Here is a 7798-nt window from a genome sequence, read left to right as displayed (position 1 = left end):
CTTTTGAAATACAGAAATTTGTAGGCAGTAATTTAAGGTTGAGAGCCTTATCTGATCTCGTTCTAACTCCCAAGTAATTGACACAAAGACCTGTTAGGTTTATTAACAAGCTTTAAGCACTGTGTCTGGGCAGATACTCATCTATTCTAACCCTCTAGGCTATTTCCCAGCCACAGGGTCTGTGTGACTTTCAGTCTTAGTCTCTCCTGGGCTTGCTCTGCTCCACGTGTCCTCATGGTGAATCCCTTAGCTACCTGCTCATCATAACTCCTGGACCCTCTTTCTCATGACCCCCTCTTCCTTCTCTCTTTTGGGACGCTCTGCCTGGGATCTGAAGTCCTGCCTTCTCTGCCCAGTTATAGGCTGCTCAGCTCTTTATTAACCAATCAGAGATAATCAGGGAGCAGTCTCTATGCAACATTAATGCAGGAGATGGTTCAGTAGCTGGACTATAACTGGAGCTCCGGGCAGAGAAATCAACATCTGAATACACTGTGCACAGAACCATCCCCCAACAGAAAATAAGTTCATTCCTAAGAAAATAGGCACAGGAGACCAACCCACGTACAGGCAGTAGATATGACAGTAATATCAAAGTTGCTATAAAAACTTGCAGATTGGGGTTGGGGATTTAGCTCAGTGGTAGAGCGCTTGCCTAGCAAGCGCAAGGCCCTGGGTTCGGTCCTCAACTCTGGAAAAAAAAAACTTGCAGATTTCCACTCAAAAGTTTAATTCCCACTAAAATCAGGAAAAAGGTAAGGACGTCTACAGTAATGATTGGTTTTAATGTTGACATCACAATTGTCCCAGTAACCCCAGTTGTGATGGTTTGAATATGCTTTGCCCAGGAGACGTAGCACTATTAGGAGGTGTGGCCATCACAATAAGCATTCAAGTATATGAGCCTATAGGAGCTATTCTTATTCAAATCACAACAATGATACACACACACACCAGACACACACACACCAGACACACACACACACACACACACACACACACACACACAGACAACCGGGATAATCAAAACCATTCTAGATAATGAAAGAACTTCTGGAGGTGTCACCATCCCAGATTTCAGAGTGAATCTGTGAATTACCCCTTTAATACATGAATCATACCTTTTGTATTTTTCCTTTCCAATTGCTACACTTGATCAAAAGGTTCCTCATAAGTGGAGGTATAAATATGGAAGCAGAAGGCAAATAAACCCTTTTCTCTTCCAAGTTGGTTTGGTCAGTATTTTATCACAGAACAGAGAAGCAAATTAGAACATTGCTGTTGTCATTGTCATTTGTTTGTTTGTTTGTTTGTTTGTTTGACAGTGTCTCACTATGCAGCCCTGGATGACCTGGAACACAATACTTAGCTCAGAATGGTCTCATTTCACAGAGCCCGGTCTGCTGAGTGCAGGAGTTAAAGGCACCATGCCATCTTCAATAAATGGTGCTGATCAAACCGGATAAGCTATATGTAGAAGGATGAAAAAAGATCCATATCGGGGCTGGAGAGATGGCTCAGTGGTTAAGAGCACTGACTGCTCTTCCTGAGGTCCTGAGTTCAAATCTCAGCAACCACATGGTGGCTCACAACCACCTGTAATGAGATCTGGCGCCCTCTTCTGGTGTGTCTGAAAGCAGCTACAGTATACTCATATACAATAAAATAAAATCTTTAAAAAAAAAATCCATATCTTTCACCCTACACAAAACTGTAAAAGTATCAAATACTTCAGTACAAGGCCAGAGAGAACAGGAAGTAGAAAATATACGTGAACTCGTTGGTGCAGGAGAGGACTTTTGGAACAGGACCCTGGTAGCACAAACACTAAGACCAATAATGAATAAACGCAACCCCACAGAGCTAACGAGCTTTTGTACAGAAAAGGACACCATCATTCAGAGTGGCAGCCGCAGAACAGGAGCAACAGCACTTATCCCTCTGACACAAGGTAAGTCTCTAGAGGATACAAAGAGCTCAAAAGCTGAACATCAGGAAAACAAATAACTCAACCAAAAAAAAGAAAAAATGGAATGTAGAACTGTGCTGGCTAGTTTTCTGTCAACTTGACAGAAGCTGAAGTCGTCTGTAAGAAGGGAACCGCCATTGAGTAAGTGCCTCTGTAAGACCCAGCTGAAGGCATTTTATTGATTAGTGATTGATGGGGAGGGCCCAGCCCATGGTAGGTGGTGCCATCCCTGGGCTGGCGGTCCTTCAGGTTAAGCAAAGTCACGGAAACAAAGCCAGTGAACGGCACCCTCCATGGTTCCACATCAGTTCTTGCCTCCAGGATCCTACCCTGTTTGTGTTGCTATCCTGACATCCTTCAATAATGAACAGTTCTGTGGCAGTGCAAGCCAAATCAACCCTTTCCTCCCCAAATTTCTTTGGTAATGGTGCTACAGTAGTAACCCTAAGAGAAGCACTGAACGGAATTCTCCAAAGAGGGCTGAGAAATGCTTTCAAAATGTTCAGCATCGTTAAGTCATTAGAGAAATGCAAATTAACACAGCCTTGAGATTCCATTTTACCCCAAGTCAGAATGACCAAGACTAATAAAACAGATGTCAACAGACATTAGTGAGGATTCGGGGGAAAAGGGGACACTCACTGCTGGCAAGAGTGAAAACTGGTACAGTCACTATGGAAATCAGTATGGAGCTTTCTCAAAAAGCTGAAAATGTGTCTACCACAAAACCCGCTACACCACTCCCGGCATTGTGCTGTTCTGAATGAGAATGGCCCCCATAAGTTCATATTTTTGAATGGTTGGTGGAACTGTTTTGGGAAGGATTACGAAGTGTAGCCTTATTGGAGAAGGTGTGTCACTGGGGGTGAGCTCTGGGGTTACAAAAGCCCATGCCGGGGCCCAGTGCCGCACTCTACCTCCAACTTGCAGATTAGGGTATAAGCGCTTAGCTACCGCTCCGGCACTGTACCTGCCTCTCTGCTCCCATGTTCCTGCAATTTGGGTCGTGGATTCACCCTCTGAAACTATAAGCAAGTCCCCATACCTACATGTTGCCATGCTCCCTGACATGATGGCAATGGACTAAACCCCCTGAAACTGTAAGCCAGCCCCTAATTAAATGCCTTCTCTTATAAGAGTTGCCTTGGTGGTGATGTCTGTTCTTGACTGTAAAACAGAGACTAAAATGTCCAGGACCTACTAGGAATGCTAGCTAGTTGGAAAAGTGAAACTTCCAATTGGCCACCAACCCCAGCTTCTCCATTTTCAAAGACATAAATGCTTTCTTTTATAAGTTACTTTGGTCATGGTATCTCTTCACAATAGAAGGGTAACTAAGACAAGCACAAACCCAAGGGCTCATCCATATGCATTGCAGCTTCATTCCTAAGAGCCAGGAATTGGAAATGGCCTAGATCTGATGCATGGATAATGACAATATAGTACATTTATATACTGGAATATTATTCAGTGAAGAAAAATTAAATTTTCAGGTAAATGGGCTACCTGAAAACCAACCTGTGTGAGTGGACCCAGACCATCAAACACAAGCATCTCATGTTTTCACTTATGTGTAGATGTTAGCTTTTAAGCTTTAAATATGTGTGTTTCATTTAGAATATCCACACGGTTGGGTGGCTCATAAAGGATGGGGGGTCTTCAAAGGAAGGGGATTAGCATACAGTGTTAAAAGAGGACAGAGGAGAAACTAGAATACGAGGACCACATGGGGAAGTGGATGGAAGGGTAGCATGAAGGAAGGAACATGGGAAAGTACAACACTAAGGCCATCTGAAAAGCCATATGGAAACCTACTATTCTAGAAGCTTCCTAAAATATATAAAACAAATTTAAATGAAGTGATCATACAGTGGGAGTGGGGGGAGTGCCCCAACTAGATATCATGGGCTACCAAGCAAAACCTAGTTCCAAGAATAGGTTACATCTTATAGAGTTGTAGATCAAAGGGGATCCATCCCCCAGCCCACCCCCCTGAACATTATAGGCTATTTGCCATGCTATTGATTACACCTCCTCAGGAGCCCCGTAGAACAATGGAGTGACCATGCGTGTGCAAGATGGGCTGAGGAGCTGGACAGAGCTCTCAGAAGAGAGAGCACTCCCAATTCCATTGTCACCAACCTTCTCTATTGGAACCTGCTGGTTCAAAAACCACAGGGTGAAAGTATTTGAAAGCATTGTCAGCACTGAGCTTGTGCAGATTTTTCTCTCCATCCTTAGAGTATGAACAATAAAGTTGAACAGCTGTTCACATGAATTTGCATTGCTCTGAGAACTATAAAGTCAGATGACCTTCGTACCCTCAAAGGGAAGGCCTTGGAACTGATCTCCTAAGAAAACCAAGGGGACCTGCGTACTTCCTCTGCATCAGAAAGTTTTCAGACAGGGACTCAGAGTTTCAGACTCGTTGAGTAGCACTGATTTCGGAGAACCTTGTTACTAAGTAGCAGTCCCCCATGACCAAATAGCTTTCAGGTCTCTGTACAAAATGAAGGGCTCCTTTTCTCTGGAGAATGTCCCTGAACACAGGTGGCTGACCTTAGCTGGCCTTGTCTGAAAGTGACTTTGTACAGAGTTCTCTGCAAGGATGCATAACGCAGCACACAAGTCTTCTCTGGCTTCGCACGGCGGGATACTTCAGTGTTGTACTATAACCAATCAGCCCTCTCCACTCTCTGTATGCCATGCCCAATTAACCCTTTCCACCCATACCCTAAAGTGGACTCATCTCGCTGCTGCTGCTGCTGCTGCTGCTGCTGCTGCTGCTGCTGCTGCTCCTGCTGCTGCTGCTGCTCTTCCGGACTCTGGAGGTCACTCAGTCCACAGTCATGGCCCACCCTCTCCGAACCCTGCTCTCTGCTTCCGCTCCCTTTCTCCCCTCAGGCTATTGGTCACCAGCCTCCAGGGAGAGAGAGGGAGCCACACACTGGTTTAAGGACTTTATAAATACAGTTGATTTTTTTTTTTAAATGCCCTTCCTGCCAAATGTAGCAGCACACACTTTAATCCCAGCTCTGCCCAGTGGCACAGGCAGATGGATCTGCATCCTGCTAAGTTCGTGGCCTAACCTACATACTGAGTTCCAGGCCAGCTACCCTGCCCCCAACCCCGCCCCTCCAAGGGAGGAAGCTCGAGACGGGGTTTCTTTGTGTAACCTTGGTTGTTCTGGAGCTCACTCTGTAGGCCAGACTGGCCTCAAAATCAACTCATCTGCCTCTGCTTCCTGGGTGCTGGGACTCCAGGCTTGTGCCACCACTGCCTGGTGCTGTTTACTATTTTATTTTATTTTATTTTATTTATGTACTTTTTCTTAGACAAACAATTATGTAACCCAGTCTGAGTTTGAACTCCTGGGGATCTGAAGAGAACCTGAAATGTCTGATCCTTCTTTACCTGAGGTGCTCGGACTGTAGATGGACATCAGTCACCACATATGCCTGGCTTGTGTGCTGCTGGCAAGGAACTCCAGGGCTTGGGCTGTGGACTTGGCTCATTGGGTTAAGACGCTTGCCAACAACTCTAGTAACCTGAGTTCAGTCCAACCCTTGCCAGTTGTCTTCTGAATACTACATACATGCTGTGTCATGTCTTCAACCAGGAAGATCACACACACACACACACACACACACACACACACACACACACACACACACACACACACACACCATTCACACCAGGCAAACCATACACTAACACCCACACACATATACCATGCACACCACACCACACACACACACACACACACACACACCATTCACACCAGGCAAACTATAAACTCACACCCACACACATATACCATGCACATCACACACACACACACACACACACACACACCATTCACACCAGGCAAACTATAAACTCACACCCACACACATATACCATGCACACCACACACACGCACACACACACACACACACAAATGTAACAAACCCGGGGTCTGTGCATGCTCAACAAGCGCTCTACCAACCTCTGAGCTACATCCCAACCCAAAGGGGAAAGGAAACATTTTTTGGGCACCAACTGTGTGCAAGGTTCTGGAAGTTACCACCATGACTGATGACTGATGGCTCATCTCGATTCTTATTTGGTTCACAGCAAACCCATAAGTCACTTACATCAACATGTGTTAGAACTCCGGTGTCATCTTGGTTTCTAAGAATTCCACAAATGTCTGTACACGCTCCCTAACAAGCTGCAAGCTCCTGAACTCAAGCTGCATCCCACCCCATGTTCTTCACAGTCTCCAACCACACAGCAGGAAGAAACCGGCCTATGAAAAGCTGAATGTGGCAGACATTTACTGAGCCAAGATCATCGTAGCATCACCTCACCCCATACACACACACACACACACACACACACACACACACACACTCACACACACACACACACATGCTCATTCCGAATCACTCAAGACTTACAGCAGAAACCCCTTCTGCCTGGCATGGCAGTACACAGCATGTGATCCTGGTACTAGGGAAGCAGAGGCAGGGGGTTGGAGCATTTGAGGCCAGGCGGGAGTGCACATTGAGACCTTGTCTCAGAAAACCAAGGACTGGATATGTCTGTAGCTCAGGGCATTCCAGCCCTAGCACCTCCAAAAAAAAAAAAAAGCCTCCAGGAAGGGGAGTGGGGAGGAGCACCTTACAAAATGTCTTAGTTGACAAACCCTCAGTGGGGGTCTCTTTACTAGCATCCCGGTGGGAACCAGAAGGGGTTGGTAAAATCTCTGCAGGTAAAGCCATGTTGGGTACTTACTGTGCAGGTACAAAGGTGAACCAAACAGGTTCCTGGCCGTCAAGAATTGACAATAGACAAGTCACACTAACCTGCAGCCTCTGCAGAAGGCGAAGTAGAATGGGCCAAGCATTGCAATGTTGGCAGCTGGGGAAAGCTCTGTGGGAGAACAGATGAGAGAGAGTAATCCCATATGCTGACTATTCAGAGGATGGGGCTGAGGGGCCACCCCTTAGAAGATGGGGGACAACAACCCACAGATAAGAGAGTACTTCCTGCCTGTACAGTAGTACTTGGTGGCTTGCCCGAATCTCCTGGGAGATACATAGAGTGAGCTTTTGCCTAAACTCAACCTAAGAAGCAGTGTTGGGGCCTGGGGCTGGTGGATTTGAACACACACAAATCCTGGAGAGCTGGTGTTCTCAGCTCTCAGGTATGGAGCAAAAAATGCCACAAGAGAAGACTAGCAATTTGCAAAGTACGTGTAGGGAATAGTGAAGACTATTCTAGGTGTAGATATATATGTGCATGTGTCTACATAATATTCCTTCATTGAAAAGGAGGCTTGGGACCTGTTTCAACTCCTGGCTTTTGTAGATTTCATCTCATCTTCCTGGATCCCCATTTGAGATACTATTTTCCTTGCTCTGCTGACAAGGAAACAGAAACACAGATTATTAAAACAAACAAACAAACAAACAAACAAAAAACAAAACCATGCATATTGGTGATGGGGGTTGCAATCTGAATCTAGGGTTTACTCCTCTTACCCTCGGTGCTGGCCCAGTAGTTGCCACAAGTGCCCACATGTGCTTGGTGCCTCTAAATGCTTCAGAGTTTCCCCCTAGTTTACACACGCTGTCTCCGCCCACTCAACTTCCCGAACTTTCCTCCACTCTCACGCCTAAGTTTTTCAGTTAGAGTGATCCAGGTCACTACCACAGTGCTGCCAGGGGCATCCAGGAGCTTTAAATTCTGCTTCCATTCCAAAAATGCTTTGGGACCCCTCCTATAAAGAGGCCTGGAGCCTAGGACAGACGTGGGTGTGTCCCAGGGGTCACGCCTGCGGCT

This window comes from Rattus rattus, chromosome 6 (assembly GCF_011064425.1).
Source record: "Rattus rattus isolate New Zealand chromosome 6, Rrattus_CSIRO_v1, whole genome shotgun sequence".
Taxonomy (NCBI): Eukaryota; Metazoa; Chordata; class Mammalia; order Rodentia; family Muridae; genus Rattus; species Rattus rattus.
This window is presented reverse-complemented; position numbering follows the sequence as displayed.